The 17,912-nt window shown below is 42.0% G+C and overlaps 1 protein-coding gene across 6 annotated transcripts in view; it reads right to left on the bottom strand.

The window, feature by feature from the left end:
• LOC140492005 (long-chain-fatty-acid--CoA ligase 6-like) overlaps positions 1 to 17,912 on the bottom strand; it is a 170,563-nt gene that overhangs the window by 96,188 nt on the left and 56,463 nt on the right. The window contains exon 1 of one of the 6 annotated variants that reach the window (XM_072590594.1): positions 12,085 to 12,283. The exons of the other annotated variants lie outside the window; for them this stretch is intronic. The gene's annotated coding sequence lies outside the window, so the exon portion shown is untranslated. Of the gene's footprint in view, positions 1 to 12,084; positions 12,284 to 17,912 lie in introns of those variants that run through there. 6 annotated transcript variants of the gene reach the window in all.

Genomic DNA, 17,912 nt, shown 5'->3' with positions numbered 1-17,912 from the left:
CAATTCAACTCAGCAAAGAAAATAAAAGTGTTGTTTTTCCAAATAGATTGGCGTCTGAACTGGAGGCAAACATGTGGACATGGTGTCTCTGTTTCTGCATCCTTTTGCTTCCACATGATTAAGGTTGCAAGTTTGGAAGATGCTCCCTAAAGAAGCCTTAGCAGTTGTTGCAGTACATCGTGTAGATGGCATGCCACGGTGTATTGGTGTCAAAGTGAGTCAATGTTTAAATTGGTGCCGATCATGTAGGGGTACTTAATCTTGGATGGCGTTGAGCTTCTTAAATATTGAACAAGCTGCATTTATCAAAGCAAGTGGAGATCATTTCATCAAAGTCCTTATTTGTGCATCATAGATGGAGGACAAGCTTTAGGGATACTTGTTGCCGACCTCCAAAACCTCTGAGTGGATCTTATGTCACAGTATTTGTATGGCTGGAACAAGGGGAGGACTGGAGATCAGAGTCAAAGAGCGTGGTGCTGGAAAAGCACAGCCAGTCAGGCAGCATCCGAGGAGCATGAGAATCTGATCTCCAGCATCTGTGGTCCTCACTTTCTCCTTAGTGCAAAGCCTTTTCAGAGGATGCCTACCTTGAAGTAGTTTGCTTCCTCCCACCACAAGAGTCTTAGTGAGTCTCTCTCACTCCAACCCCATGTCATCTCCTCTGCGCTGGGATTCTCCTGCTCCTCAGATGCTACTTGACTGGCTGTGCTATACATATGGCTGGCCCAGTGAAGTTTCCAGTGAATGGTAATAAGGCATTTTGGAAAGGTGCACCAAGCAAAGGCATGTTGTTACAGAAAATGTCACAGGTTGGTGGGACTCTTGCTCTTGGCTTGAAGAGGTTTATAATGTTAGCTATGAAGTAAGAGAAAAATAGGAGGACAATCAGGTCAAATCATCCCTCATGGGTCTTGAGGCACTTCACAAAATTCAATTTCATAGTCATGTCAGCAAATGTCAGATATGGTCACCAAAATGCATGAGGAATGAAACCATAAAAAGGAAGGAGTATAGTTAAGGCATTCCAGTCCCAATGTCCCAGTCCAAAAGGCCATGGATGAATCCAACTCCAGTCCAATATATTAACATTTTGTTAAATCAGTTGAAGGTGAAATTTGCACCCTCAACTGGGCAGAGTGTCTCGCCTCAGAGATCCTGGCCATTCAAACGGTCTGCAGCTCTCCAGTCCCAGCACTATCACCGGGACTATGGTCAGATTGTCTCCATTACTTAGCCACAAGGAGCTGGAACGAAATGCAAGTAGTTACAGCGTGAATCACTGCCTCTTGCTCCAGGGAAGGTTTGACAGGACTGGAGGAATCCAGACAGACTTTGGTGAGGGTGGGGGCGGGGAGGAGGGAACAGCAACTCCCACCATAAGAGAAAAGGATGCCAGACTGGATGATTGGCATGGGACACTCCATGATGGCTGCTTAAAGTGACAGAAGGATGAGGGCCTTAAGTGCACAATAAAGTGGTCACGGAATGTCATAACTAGCTCATAGGCAGATGGACAGCCCCTGCCTTTCCCAGCCACTGGTATATTTGCAGTTGGGTCAGGCAAATAGGCAGTAAGAATGCTTCTTTTAATATTTTCCATTCTCCAAACCTCCTTTGCACACCCCCTTCCACCTCACTGCTAAGGGACTGTAAAATCCAGCCCATTCACTTAAAACATTCTGACATATCTGCATTCACGATAGAATGGTCATTTTAATTTTAGAACACTCATTTCCTCCGCTGTTTTCTTGAGCCCAGGCACATTTATCTTAATAGCTCACCACAAGCTTCCTATTGCATTTGAAACAATGCATTACCTCATTATAACACACTGGAAATTTCAAATCATTTTTCTACCTGTTATTGTATGTATATATCCAGGAAAGATTGCAGGTTTTACATAACAATTAGCAAATTCACAGCAAATCTTACCCTTCCCTTTTCTTTGATAAAATGAATATCTATCCAATTATATCAAACTCACTGAAATGTCAAAGAACCAAATTATCTCCAGAGGCCTCCTTACTCATCACAAATGGGATATTGTCAAAATGAAGAACATTAAAAGATATTGGAAATGATTTCATGTGTAAAGGTGGATGGAAACTGGTTTGACTTGTCTAAGTCCTTAGTTGAAGGGTCCTCATGTGTTCAGCTGCCATGATGTGCGGGACTCAGGGTTCTGTCCTGCACTACTGAGAGACTGTTCCTTAGAATGCACTGCTTCTATTGTTAGTAGCCATGATGTGGAGGTGCTGGTGTTGGACTGGGGTGGACAAAGTTAAAAATCACACAGCACCAGGTTCTGGTCCCACAGGTTTATTTGGAAATACTGCTTTCAGAGCGCTGCTCCTTCATCAGACAGTATGGAAGATATGGAAGTTAATGTGGCAGTTATGTAGTTACCTTAGTGGTGTAATGTATGTACAGGATCATGTTACAGAGCTCCAGTAACAGATAATAGTAGCACACTATGATAAGCTAGTTAAATCATTGATTGAGGAGCTAATGCGAAAGACTATGGTCGTGTAATGTGATAGGTTAAGTGTAAAGTAGTGGACCAGCGTGGCAGAAGATGACTAGTTTAGAAATACAAAGCAAGGTAGTATGATTGGTTATACTAATACTCTCGGATAAGTATAAACTACAGGGGAACCAAGAGGGAGTGGGCAGTCAGGAAGCCATTTTCTGATTGTCACAGCTTTTTTTTTGAAAATTAATGTTTAACTTCATGCATGATTTTCTGAGTCTCCTGGTAATTATCACAGAGTATCAGGTGATCTTTCCACAACAGCAGCTGCTAGATGAAGGAGCAGCACTCCAAAAGCTTGTACTTCCAAATAGACCTGTTGGACTATAACCTGGTGTGTAATTTTTAACTCTATTCTTAGAGTGCTACATCTACTTCGCTACCTTACCTAAAGGGTGAGAAGTGTTCGTCTCTTGGGGGGTTCAAACAAACTGTAGCAACCTCCTAGCTGCTACAACACAGATAGATTGCTAATTTGGCGGACAGCAAAGGATGTAGGGTACATTGGCCAAATTAAACTCTGGAATCATAAAACCTACACAGTGCAAACACAACAGCCAAAATCTAATGACATTAGCATAATGTAAAAAGCAACAGCTTGTCTGCACTGACACCCCCCACCCCCCAACAACTTATCACTAAACATAGGACAGCCCACACAGGAAGACACTGGGTCCTGCTACACAGAAATTGACAGGAGCATGCCATCTAAATAGTTTGAAACAAGAGTCAATAATTAAGTGTATTTCCCTAATTGACAAGAATTACAGAAAGTTCCAGAAAACCATCTAAAAAGGATATAAAACAGAGTTCACCTGCAGACTTCACTCTTGGAACCGCACTCAAAATCTCTGGAATTGTCTCAGGCCCTCTGAGCATGGCAGAGACAGAGAGAGAGAGAAGCAAGCAGCTCTGCAGACCCAGAGATATAGCCAGAGACAGGAACTGTGTAAATCTGCAGAAGACTCTGGAATTATTTCAACCTTAGGGCGCCACTAAAGATTACTTTCATATTAAAGACTATGGTACTTGGCTCCTAATAAAGTGGGACTGTTCTGTATTGGGACTGGTTTGTGCTTCTATCGCCTTGAACACTTTGGGTCTTGTAGGACACAAGGGCAAATTTATTCATAACATTCTGGTCAGCGTTGTCTGTAACTTGGAATCAGACAAGGAAAAGGAATCAGACATCAAAACTCTAAATTGACTCCACTATCATGCATAATACTGATCTCTGTAAGACTCAGTACTCCAGTACAGTCTTTAGTCCCAATAACATGCAACAGCCATTAGTCACATTATCATACCATTAACATCTAATTCTGGAATACATTACAGTAAACCTGACAGATTACCTGTGGGATGGCTGTCAAAATAATACAGGTCAGAACCTAACAACAATTGAACAACTCAGCTGTACTTATATTGAGTAAAGATGGGCAGAGTATTCCCTGGCGTTGGGGTGTCACAAGCCAGAGTGTGAAAAAAAAAAATCAGGAAGTCAGATCTGAAAAAAGGCTTTGTTATTTTCTACTTAACCTTTAAATGACACCTTCAGAATCTCATGATTGAGTAGAGATTACCAACTTTCCATGCGTTTTCATTTCATTAATACCCTAATTCATTTCATTTATACAACATGCTCTGCATTAATTCCTGTTTATGTCCAATGTAAAGAAGTACTCATTTTTAAAAGATCACCCCTCAATTCAAGGATTTTTGATCTCGCAAAAGATCTTCCTCTTGGTCATGATCCCAACTAGTAGCAATACTGGACAAATCAGAACAGAGTAAAACCTAGCTCAATAAACAAATAGAATTAGTTTTTTTTGTCTATGTTAGCGGTGAGTTACTGAACAGTTTTTTTTAAATACAGAAGTAAAACAATTATCATACACTAATGGAAGGGAAATTAAAAATATCTCAGTACAACTGCCAGGAAAGTAAGATTCATCCCTTTTAATCACCAAATTACACTTAAGAAAAAGTACTCAAACCTCAGGATTGAATCTTCATTATCTTGATAAAAGAAGTTTCTTGCTCAGCTGGCAGAACAGCAGTTTCCTTTCAGTAGATTTCTCCATACTCATTCAGTGCTGTTATCTTTAGTTAATGCCCCTCAAGACCCTTTAAAACAAGCTGCTAACTCAGCTCAATTATTAATAAACATGGGTTCCCTAAACCCACAGCTTTAACTGCCTTGTAGGATGCCTTCCTCTGATACCTCCATAGCCTCTGCTTCTGAAACTTTCTCCTCAAGACCTATCCCTGCCATGATTGCTTGGAGTCTGCTAACATCTGCATTTCTGCTTTTGTCCCTTTTTCCTTGCAGGAATCGAATTCTCTCCTTACCTATATATCTCTCAGTCATTAGACCCAAGTCAACAAACAACTTATCAATTGTTTCTCCACCTGGCTTGCTAGCCATTTAGCTTAAATCACGTCTTCTTGAAAATACTATTTTTAAACTCACTCTTCAAAATGAGTCACCTGTCAAACCAAAACACAACCTGTAGAGAACAGAAAACTAAAATCAACTTTTCCTCCGCTTTAGAACACATATTCTCAAATAATACTAAAAATATTATAAACCTTCATAACAATAGGTACCTAATTTGGGCAGGACAGAATTAACTAGGAATCATGAAAATTGGCGGGTTCAATGTAATTTTAGTGAGCTCAGGATCAGAGAACCATACACAAGCTCAAGGCGCTGGAGATTTGATCACCATAAAATTGCCAATTCCTACTAAAAGAAGATATTCATTTTACTGTATTTATTCTTGGAGTGAAGTTTATATTTAAAAAATGACTGCTTGAAGAGTCTGAAGTAAATAAATGTTACACTGATATTGTCCCACAACAATATCAGTGGCTTATGAAATTTTGACATTTTGTCTTTATTTAATTTCTACTTGAAATAAACTTATCCAAATTAAAATCTCTTCATTACAGCATATCATACATGGACAGCCTTTGGGTACAAATTAATTTCCAAAGCTTCTAACCATAGCTTCAACTGAGGAGGAAAAAGAAAAGAACTTTACCCACTGATTTTATAACCTTAAACTGAAGCATACTGTCCAGAATTCCTGATTACTGCCCTTTGGAAAACCTGGGTATGAACTGCTCACTGCCCGAGTCCAAACGTTGATGAACTGCCACCAAACCAAAATGCTATTTTTATCAAAATTAGGTGGAGGAAAAGGACAGAGCTGATTGGTGTCAATTCCTTGGTCAGACTTATGTTTGTGATCCTTTCATTATACTTATGGAAGATGGCAAGAGTGGAAAACATTTCTGATCAGCTATGCTTCATGTAGGGTATTGCCTCTCAGCCTAAAACTTTGATCCAGGAGAGAAACTACATATGGAAAGAGACACAATTACCTAACTTGTCTGATGTGGTAATTGTTTATGACAGATCATTGTTTGAAAATTTGGATTTTTGAGGACATAAAATAGATTTCGGTTTCAGTTGTGTGTAGATAACTGGCTTTAGATGTCAGAAAGTCAGTCATTCGGAGCGGTGAACTAAAGACACAGATTCCAAAAAAGCTTGGGAATGTAGTTAAAAGCTCAATCAGATATCTGGAGACTTACTTGAATGTTTAAAATGCTAACTTGTACGATCTACACAGAAAAGAGATGGTCGGGGTGAGTAGTAGACTGAGTTCAGAAGAACAGAAAGCTGGTGCATCTGTAGAAATCTCAACATACAGCTTTTAGCTAGTAGAAATTTCCAAGCTGTGTAGTGAAATGTAGTCCAGGATGTCAGGACTGAAAGGAAGTCTCAACAAATCAGAGCTGGAATGAATTGAGTTAGGGGGTTGGATTAATGATCTTTTCTGCTTACGATCTTTCCAAAATTGTCATATATATAGCTTTGCTTTTCCCCCCTTCTGTGCAATAAACTTGTAGTCTTTTTTTGAAGAACATGGGCAACCTTGTGTGAACACAGTTAGTGACTGACCACGATGATAACAAAACTGTGTAAATAAAATGTAGGACTCATCAAGCCAGGTTTCACTCTGGGATGTGACTCATCTGATATCACCATCAGCTGGGATCAAAACAGAGTCATTAAACATGTGAAAAGAAAGATCATGAATATGTTAAGAGCTGTTTAATGATTTTTAACAGAAAGGGTTAGTGTGTTAGATTCTCCCACTGTTGCAGCCCCAGCCAACATCCACCCTGCTCAGCTGGAATGATAGACAAGAAGAAATAAATTCTGGGTAGTAAATGTTGTGGGATTGTTACATGCTGTCAAAGGAGCCTTGCTGATGTACTGCAGTGAGATGGTGGACACTGCTACCACTATGCACTGACAGTGAACAGCATGAATTTGAAGGCAGTGGACGGAGTGCCAATTAAGCAGCCCACTTTGGCTGGATGGTGCTGAGCTTAGAGAGAGTGTTGTTGGAGCCACAACCTTCCAGGCAACTGGAGAAGTTAGATCACAGTCCTGAATTATTTGCTGGTTAGATGTTGGACAGACATTGAAGTGTCAGGAAGTGAAGAATTCACCTCAGAATCCCCAGCCTCTACCCAGAGCAGAGTTACTGACTGCACAAATCCAAGCCTGGGACCTTCATAGTGATGTTGAGAAAGGAACATCAGGATGTGCTCCAGCAGCAGTGTACGAGCAGCAAAAGTATTGGTGTGCGACTTCGAGGGGAACTTGCAGGTAGTCTTCTCATATATCTGTCCTTTTTCCTTCGAGATTTTGGAGATCATCGTTTTGTAAGGAGCTAGGAGAAAGTGAGGACTGCAGATGCTGGAGATCAGACCTGAAAAATGTGTTTCTGGAAAAGCGCAGTAGGCCAGGCAGCATCCACGGAGCAGGAGAATCGACCGAAGAAGGGCTTATGCCTGAAACACCGATTCTGCTGCTCCGTGGATACTGCCTGACCTGCTGCGCTTTTCCAGCAACATATTTTTCAGCTTTGTAAGGAGCTGTTGGAGGAGCCTTAGTGGGCTATGGCAGTGTATTTTGTTGCTGGTACACACTGCTTCCACTTTGGGTCAGTGTTGCAGATGACATGAAAGTGGATGGGCAGATGGGGGCCAAGAGAGTTGCTTTGTTCTGAACGACGTCAAGTTGTTGAGTGTTGTTGGAATAGCACACATCCAGGCCAGTGATGAGTATTCCATCACACTCCTGACTTGTGCTTTTAAAGCTGTAGATAGGAAATGTGGAGACAGGAGGCAAGTTACTCACTTCAGAATTCTTAGCCTTTTACTTATTTTGTTGTGACAGTATTTATATGGGTAGTCCATTTCAGTTTATGTTCAAATGTCATAGTCATAGTCATAGTCATAGAGTCCTACAGCACGGAGACAGGCCCTTTGGCCCAAACTGGTCAATACCGATCAAAATATTACATTTTGCTCTGCCTTCAATGTGCCCAAGAATATTCACAATTCTAAAATACCATATAAAGCCATCCACAAAATTCAGGACTGACTCTCTTTGGATTTGAAATAACAACACCTTGCTTAGGAAATATGTTTCATTGAAAGGTTGGAAGGAGATGATCTGTCAGCCAAAAAGATTATTTCAGCATTTGTTTTGTGGAATGGTTGACATGAGATTTCAGACATCACAGAACAAATATGAGAATGGTTTTACAATGCCCAATGCTCATTTCTCCCAACATGATTATCATGTGAAAATTATATAGAAAGTAATGGCTGGAATTCATTACCCGTTTGATCAAGAGAAATTAAAGATCTGGGTGCAAATTAAATATGTGGTATTTTGGGCACACCAATTATGTGCAACATAAAGTATGTTCAAATTCCCGGAACCTTTAATAATTGTCAATTAATCAGTCTTGCCAAAGCATTTGCATGATAATAGCCTTTATTTCAATTTACTCAATCTTGTACTCAAGTGTGCAGCAGTAATGTTTGCTCACACACTGTATTCAAATTACAACCAGACTTTTAAGTACAATAAAGAAACAAAATATATTCTAGAGTCATATTTATTGGTTTTCTTTATTAAAAAATATTTTAAAAATCCTCAAAGGCCTTCTCTGTATTTTAGAGCATAATTGTAAGACATGCTAAAAGAAAAGGCCTCTATTTGGAAGTTTTTGGATATTCTACACCAAACGTGAAAGAGTTTTGGGTAAATGAGTTGAAATGTTGTTATATTTAAAAGGAATTGATTCTATGAACTCTGTATTTTCCTAAATTATTCATTATATGGACTATTTTCACAAATGTTGGATGAGATCAGACTTTATTGAAGAGGGTCATAGAGATGTACAGCACAAAAACAGACCCTTTGGTTCAACTCGGCCATGCCGACCACATATCCCAACCTAATATAGTCCCATTTGCCAGCACCCAGCCCATATAGCTCTAAATCCTTCTGATTCACATACCAATCCGGATGCCTTTCAAATGTTGCAATTGTACCAGCCTCCTCCACTTCCTCTGGCAGCTCATTCCATACATGCACCACCCTCTGCGTGAAAAAGTTGCCCCTTAGGTCTCTTTTATATCTTTCCCCTCTCACCCTAAACCTATGCCCTCTAGTTCTGGACTCCCCACCCAAGGGAAAGATTTTGTCTATTTATCCTATCCATGCCCCCCATGATTTATAAACCTCTATAAAGGTCACCCCCTCAGCCTCCAATGTTCCAGGGAAAACAGCCCCAGCCTGTTCAGCCTCTTCCTATAGCTCAAATCCTCCAAACCTGACAACATCCTTGTAAATCTTTCCTGAACCCTTTCAAGTTTCACAACATCTTTCCGATTGGAAGGAGACCAGAATTGCACACAATATTCCAAAAGTGGCCTAACCAATGTCCTGTCCAGCTGCAAAATGACCTCCCAACTCCTGTACTCAATACCCTGACCAATAAAGAAAAGCATACCAAACGTCTTCTTCACTATCCAATCTACCTACAACTCTACTTTCAAGGAGCTATGAACCTGCACTCCAAGGTTTCTTTGTTCAGCAACATTCCCTAGGACCTTACAATTAAGAGTATTAGTCCTGCTAAGATTCGCTTTCCCAAAATGAAGCACTTTGCATTTATCTAAATTAAACTCCATCTGCCACTCCTCAGCCCATTGGTCCATCTGATCAAGTTCCCGTTGTAATCTGAGATAAGCCTCTTCGTTGTCCACTACATCTCTAATTTTGGTGTCATCTGCAAACTTAGCAACTATACCTCCTATGTTCATATCCAAATTATTTATCGATCAGAAAAGGTCAATTGATGATTAAATTCTTAACTTCGGGAAGCATGTTTCAGCAGAAGACTAGCAGAGACTGGGATCTTTATAGTAGACATTATTTGGGGTTGTGCATCAAATGAGAAATTTAAGTTACAAATGGTTTATATTAGCTTGAAATATTGGCAAGGAAGAAGGGCACAGACACAAGGCAATGGCTTTGACCTTCCCAGTTTCCCAAAGTTCAGAAGGAGGGAGGTACCTGGTGCTGGAAAGGGGAATATTGCTGATCCAGGACTTGATGGAGGACAAGCAAGCAGTCTGGCAGCACCTTTGTAAAGGAAGTGCTGAGACAGTAGTGATATCTACACGTAATATATCTGGAACTTTGTTTCCATATCACCACTCACCATGCCAGCACATTAGGCAAGAAACAGGGAGAGGATTGTTGGAAACTTCAGACATTAAACTTGAAATGAGCAGAACAGTTACAGAATTTAATGCATTTTAGGATAGGTTGTAGTTGGGAAAATTTCCAGGTCAATTTTTTTTCAATGCTACTTCCCAATATCCATTCATTAGCTTACATGCAAGTTCTTTTTTTCAGACAAAGTTGCATTGTCAATAACAAAAATGAATGGCATCCTTTTTTACAAATATAAAATCCAGATATTTTATAGTTTTAATTTATAATGAAGTAACAGTACTCATGTGATAAACAAATGTTACTACTCAGTTTAATACTAGGTGATTCATCTTATTTTTTCCAGAAAGCCACTGTATCACACTGAAATACATGAGAGAGAAAAACATAGCTAACTTTATATAAGATTACAGCAACAAGACAATGCTAATCACAGATTTTTGTGGTCCAATGCGTTACACCTCTGCTCTTACATATGCATCCAGATATAACTTCCCCCACATATGAGATCCAAAAATTACCATCATATGCAGGAGTTAATGGTTTCTGAGACAATGCACCAAGCATACTTTGTGTTCCTGATCAAAACTCTGGCAAAACAGTTTGCAGTATCCTTAATATCAAACCATTCCAATTAGCTTTAAACAGGGAGGGTGACAGGGGAAGTGCAGGGGGAGAGAAGAAGATGAACAAAATAAAAAAGGCAGGACATGAAGATGACTAAAAACAAAACATGTAAGTTGGAGCTCAAACTACATTCAAATTGACACAACAATAAACACACAATCTAGAGACCGGAGCGTCACGATGGATAGGAACCACGCATGCATTTTTTTTTCTGACTAGTGGGAAGGAGGGTCACTTTGTGCAGCAAAATTCTCTTGTCAACATACAATAAGACCCCTGGGGGAAATGGATCCAATTAGAATTCACTTGTAGTAATGTGAAGCAGCCACTTTAACTGATGAAGGTGACCTATTTGACTCATAAAAATACAATCAAGGACAAATTACTTTTTCTCCTTCTCTACCTTTCATGATTCATACATAGTAAAATGATATTGCACAATGAATTTCTTTTTGCACATTTGGTTAAGACAGCAACAGTATACACAAGCTGCTTTCACACCAAAGCATTCTTATGAATGAGGCTGAACTGCTTCCTGCTGTCTCCTGTAGAGTAACATTATGAATGGACATTACAAAATCCATCATCTGTTTGGTATTCTGAATATTAATAGTAACTTTATTCTTTTGGTTTATACACACACTTCAATCAGATTTTATTCCTGAACTGTTAACATATTTTAATGTTGGATACATGAAAACAATTTTACTAGTCAGTAGTGCAGAGATACAGCCTGCTAAAGAATCAATCTGCTGTGCCACAGGATAGTGAAGCATAGCTTAATCCACAATTCTACACACGTTAAGTTGCTGCACCCAGTACTTCTTGTGAAGCAGTCACTGTCAACAAAATATGGAGTACTTTATCAAACAGAGAAAAGGAGAATGTGAAAGGCAGCAACCACAAGCTGCTCTTGGTTGGTTTCACAGCAACACTGGTTTCAGAGAACAGGCTGTCCACCTTCCCCACAGCCAGAATGTCTCGTGTTGCAGAGCAAGGCATAGGATAGATGAATTAACCCTTAAAGAAAAAAGGTTTTATCCAAACAAGATGAGTTAGTCTTTCCTCCTTTCCAAAGAATAGGTTTTCGTATTGCAAAGCATACAATGAAAGAAAATACATTGAATTTCTTTTTCTGTGCTAATGACTTTTTAAACATTTAAAACTTTTTTCCACCGATTCCATAGTTAGTAGCTTTTAAAAAAATACAAAATATTCTAAACGAAACAAGAACAAAACAGCATCTATAAATAACATGCAAATATCTTTATTAACCAAGTATTAGTTGCTTTCAAAATTATACCTCAAACATTCAGCATCCTTGGTGAAGCAACAACTTTGAGCACTTTCCATTTGAAACACGTTGCTGTGGACCTGAAAATCTCTTTTATACTAATGGAACGAACGAAGTTACAATATTCGAATCAACTGCGTGCTTCTTTTCGGGGAAAAAAACTGGCTTGGTGCCAAAACGCTGCTTTGTGAATCCCAAGAACACACAGTCCACTACCTCACACTACTGAATTCATCCAGTTACGAGCCAGCGGAACCTCCCACTCAGAGATAGTCAGCCTTTTGCCCGAGAGTAAACTTTGCATTCGATTAGAAGTAGGCTGCTTACTGGAGCAGCTGACTAAGGCAGCCCTGCCCCTCTAGCGCTGTTCGAGTGTCAAAGAGTGTGACAGAGTGCCTCTATTAAAGCATTGTGTATTTTAAGATATTAGGAACTGGTGGGGAACCTTAATGTTTCACTGGATGATTTATGTCTTGCTGTTTAGATTTGAAAGCACATAACAGCTACTTTGTTCCTTTTTCACACCAGAAGATAAAACATTTTCCAGCGTGCTAGAGAAGCATGGATGTGATAACAGAACACTTGAAAACTACCAGTGGGATTACACAAAGTCAACATGGATTAATGTAAGGGAAATTGTGTTGGGCAAACTACTGTTGTTCGAGGATCCAACTATTAAAACAGATGAGCAATGAGTAAATGTGGTGGGTTTAGATTTTCAGAAAGTTTTTGATATGTTCCCACCTAGAGGTTATTATGTAAGATTTAAAATTCATAGGATTGATCACAATATACAGGCATGCACTGGGAAGTGTTCAGCATACAGGAATAAATGATTCATTTTCAGGGTGGAAGGCAGTTGCTCTTGGGGTGCTGCAGGGATCAGCACTGGAACCCAGCTACTTACAATATATGCTGAAAATATGTTGCTGGAAAAGCGCAGCAGGTCAGGCAGCATCCAAGGAGCAGGAGAATCGACGTTTCGGGCATGAGCCCTTCTTCAGGAATGAGGAAAGTGATGCCCGACACATCAATTCTCCTGCTCCTTGGATGCTGCCTGACCTGCTGCGCTTTTCCAGCAACACATTTTCAGCTCTGATCTCCAGCATCTGCAGTCCTCATTTTCTCCTATTTACAATATATATCAACCTTTGGATGACAGCATAAAATATAATATTTGCAAGTTTGCTACCAACACAAAACTAGGAGGAAGTGAGAGTGATGAGGAGGATGTAAAGGGTTTTAAGGTGATTTAGACAAATTGATTAAGTGGGCAAATACATGAGAGACGCTGTGTACCATGGAGAAATATGAAGTTGCTTTGGTAAGAGAAACAGAATGGTAGACTGTTACTCAAGTGGTTATGGATTAGGAAAAGTAGATTCTGTAAAGAGTGTCCTTGTGCACCAGTCACAAGGCAAGCACTGAGGAAGGTGAATGATATGTTGGCCTTCAGTGCAATAGGGTTAGAACACAAGAACAGAAAAGTCTTGCCGCAGCTGTACAGGACAATATCGAGGTTAGAGTGGTGCTAGAAAAGCACTGCAGCATCCGAGGAGCAGTAAAATCGACATTTCGGGCAAAAGCCCTTCATCAGGAATACAGGCAGAGTGCCTGAAGGGTGGAGAGATAAATGAGAGGAGGGTGGGGGTGGGGAGAAAGTAGCATAGAGTACAATAGGTGAGTGGGGGAGGGGATGAAGGTGATAGGTCAGGGACCCCTATTCCCCGCCACCACCGCACCCACTCCAGTTACAGGCTCCGCCCCCACACCCAGCTCCACACCCACACTGGGTCCCAGCTCCCGGCCCTGCCGAGTTTTCACCATTCCTGACCTTCCCCTCACTGACGACGAACGATCAGTCCTCAGCAAAGGACTCACCTTCATCCCCCTCCATCCACGCATCAATGAATTTAATACACGCCGTGATGTTGAACACTTCTTCCGCTGCCTCCACCTCCGAGCTTACTTTTACAATCAGGACTCCTGCCCACCTTCCGAGGACCCCTTTGCCCACCTCCAACATACTCCATCCACCTGGACACCCCGTGCTGGCCTATTACCCATCCTCGACCTCTTCATTTCCAACTGCTGCCAGGACATTAACTGTCTCAACCTGTCTACCCCCTCCACCACTCCAACCTCTCACCCTCAACACTCAACCCTCCAATCCCTCTACTCCAATCCCGACCACACCATCAAGCCAGCAGGTAAAGGGGGCACAGTGGTAGTCTGGCACACTGACCTCTATACCACTGAAGCCAAACGCCAACTCGAGGACACCTCTTCCTACCGCCCCCTCGACCATGACCCCACCCCCCATCACCAAATCATCATCTCCCAGACCATACAGAACCTCATCACCTCAGGAGGTCTCCCACCCACAGCTTCCAACCTCAGTCTGGGAACCCCGCACTGCCCGGTTCTACCTCCTTCCCAAGATCCACAAGCCTGACCACTCTGGCCGACCCATTGTCTCAGCATGGTCCTGCCCCACTGAACTCATTTCTACCCACCTTGACACTGTCCTATCCCCCCCCTAGTCCAGGAACTCCCCACATACGTTCGAGACACTACTCACGCCCTCCACCTCCTTCAAGACTTCCGTTTCCCCGGCCCCCAATGCCTCATCTTCACCATGGACATCCAGTCCCTCTACACCTCCATCTGCCATGACCAGGGCCTCCAAGCCCTCCACTTCTTCCTCTCCCGACATCCCCAACAGTACCCTTCCACCGACACTCTCATTCATTTGGCCTCACCCTTAACAATTTCTCTTTCGAGTCCTCCCACTTCCTCCAGACCAAATGGGTAGCCATGGGCACATGTATGGGCTCCAGCTATGCCTGTCACTTCATTGGCTATGTAGAACAGTCCATCTTCTGTAATTACACCGGCACCAGTCCCCACCTCTTCCTCCGCTACATTGATGACTGCATTGGTGCCACCTCGTGCTCCCGTGAGGAGATTGAGGAATTCATCAATTTCACCAACGCATTCCACCCTGACCTTAAATTTATCTGAAACATGTGTGAAACCTCCCTCCCCATCCTGGACCTCTCCATCTCCATTAATGACGCCATAATTGACACCAACATTTTTTACAAACCCGCCGACTCCCACAGCTACCTGGATTACACCTCTTCCCACCCTACCTCCTGCAAAAATGCCATCCCGTATTCCCAATTCCTCCACCTCCGCCATATCTGTTCCCAGGAGGACCAGTTCCACCACAGAACACACCAGATGGCCTCCTTCTTTAGAGACCGTATTTTCCCTTCCCACGTGGTTAAAGATGCATCTTGTCCACATCCCGCAGCTCCGGCCTCAGACCCCACCCCTCCAACCGTAACAAGGACAGAACCCCCCCTGGTGCTCACCTTCCACCCTACCAACCTTCGCATAAACCAAAACTTCTGCTGACATTTCCGCCACCTCCAGACAGGCCCCACCACCAGGGATATATTTCCCTCCCCACCCCTTTCCACCTTCTGCAAAGACTGTTCCCTCCTTGACTACCTGCTCAGGTCCACGCCCCCCTCCAACCCACCCTCCCATCCTGGCACCTTCCCCTTCCACTGCAGGAATAGCAAAACCTGTGCCCGCACCTCCACCCTCACCTCCATCCAAGGCCCTAAAGGAGCCTACAACATCCAAAGTTTTACCTGCACAATCACCAATATCATTTATTGTATCCGTTGCTCCCGATGCGGTCTCCTCTACATTGGGGAGACTGGACGCCTTCTAGCAGAGCGCTTTAGGGAACATCTCTGGGACACCCACACCAATCAACCACACCGCCCCGTGGCCCAACATTTCAACTCCCCCTCTCACTCTGCCGAGGACATGGAGGTCCTGGGCCTCCTTCACCGCCGCTCCCTCACCACCAGACACCTGGAGGAAGAACGCCTCATCTTCCGCCTCAGAACACTTCAACCCCAGGGCATCAATGTGGACTTCAACAGTTTCCTCATTTCCCCTTTCCCCACCTCACCCCAGTTCCAAACTTCCAGCTCAGCACTGTCCCTATGACTTGTCCTACCTGCCTATCTTCTTTTCCACCTATCCACTCCACCCTCCCCCCCGACCTATCACCTTCATCCCTTCCCCCACTCACCTATTGTACTCTGTGCTACTTTCTCCCCACCCCCACGCTCCTCTCATTTATCTCTCCACCCTTCAGGCACTCTGCCTGTATTCCTGAAGCGCTTTTGCCTGAAACGTCGATTTTCCTGCTCCTCGGATGCTGCCTGAACTGCTGTGCTTTTCCAGCACCACTCTAATCTAGACTCCGGTTTCCAGCATCTGCAGTCATTGTTTTTACCTAGGACAATGTTGAGACCACACCTAGAGTACTGTGTGCAGCTTTACCTCCTTACCCAAGAAAATAAATATTTGCCACAGATGGAGCATAGTGCAGTTCACCAGACCAATTCTTGGAACAGAAGGTTTGCTGAATGGATGACAGATTGAGTCGACTGGGCCTATTCACTAAGTTTCAAAGAAAAAGAGGATCTCCTTGAAAAGTATATAATTTGGGCAGGGCTGGACTTATTGGATGCAGGGATGATGTTTCCCCTGGCTGGGGAAGTTGAGAAAGACAGGTCATGGTCTGAGGATTTGTGGTTCATTATTGCAGACTGAGGTGAAGAAATTTCTTCACCCAGAGGCTGATGAACTTGTGGAATTTGCTATCACAGAAGGCTATGCAGGCAATGTCATCTTTCTGGAAGGTGAAAAGTGTCAATGCGTATGGGGAAATAAAGAATCAAGATCATGGCAATCTGGGCTGAATGGGCTGAATGGCATACTCCTGCTCTTAGTTTCTATGCTTCTTAACAGGTCTTTGACATATAGTAATTAGCATATTGTGGCTTTTATTTTAGCCCATTTCTACTCAAGTTGTTCTCATGCATCTGAGTTATATTCAGCAGTCTTCCTCCAAAACAACTTGTGATAAGATCATAGCTTTATTGGTGAGTTTTGCAATTGGGTGGCACGTCTCACTTAAAATTAATATTCTTATTTAATTTTCCTCTTTCTAATGAATCCGTTGAAATGGAAGCCTATTACAAAAGTCGTTTCTTTACAGAACACAAAATAATTCCACTTTTGAAAATGATGTTAGGTGATGCACACTATTACTTTTCCTGAAATCCTGAGGAAACTGGCTTCATGTACAAAGTTTTCCATTCTGGTCTATGTTCAATTTAGTTGGAGTTAATGTTTATACCACTAAAGTTATAATGTAACTTCAGTTTTGAATGTTTATACTTGAGAGCATCCTTTACAAACTACATATTATTTATCTGATGTGTGACAATACTGCTCCTTTAACAAAGTTATGTTGTCCTTGGCATTTTTTTTCAGAGAGGTTGTAAAAGACACAGATTCTGAAAAGTCTGGGGTTGAAGGGTTTTAGGGACATTTTGATAATAGTTAACAGATATTGCCTCAGGCAGAAGGATTTCAGGTTTTAGAAAAAACACTTGCACAATGAAAGGATAGTGGCCAGTTCTCCCAGCTCAGCTTTTCTCTGGTTTGGTTTGAGTTTTAAGAGTTGTGTGGAAAAAAAAGCTGCTGGACCCAAAGAAGTCCTGACTGGTTCTCTCTCTCAGACATCTCTCCTGTAAGACCCTTTGTTTGATTTTAACTTTTGTGCCAAAGGGTGTTTGTGGGGATTGTTGCAAGTGTGGGGAACAGCATCATTAAGTTGGTATAATCTGTTGGGTTTTTGGATAGGTTAAGCTATTCTGTATTCTTTTTTCTTTTGTTGTGTTTGATTCGGCAATATTGTAAATAAATTCTGTTTTGTTTAAAACTAAGTGGTTTGACCA

The sequence above is a fragment of the Chiloscyllium punctatum genome, chromosome 20 (genome assembly GCF_047496795.1).
Source record: "Chiloscyllium punctatum isolate Juve2018m chromosome 20, sChiPun1.3, whole genome shotgun sequence".
NCBI lineage: Eukaryota > Metazoa > Chordata > Chondrichthyes > Orectolobiformes > Hemiscylliidae > Chiloscyllium > Chiloscyllium punctatum.
Note: the sequence above shows the minus strand (reverse complement) of the source record. Positions and strands in the feature narration are given on the sequence as shown.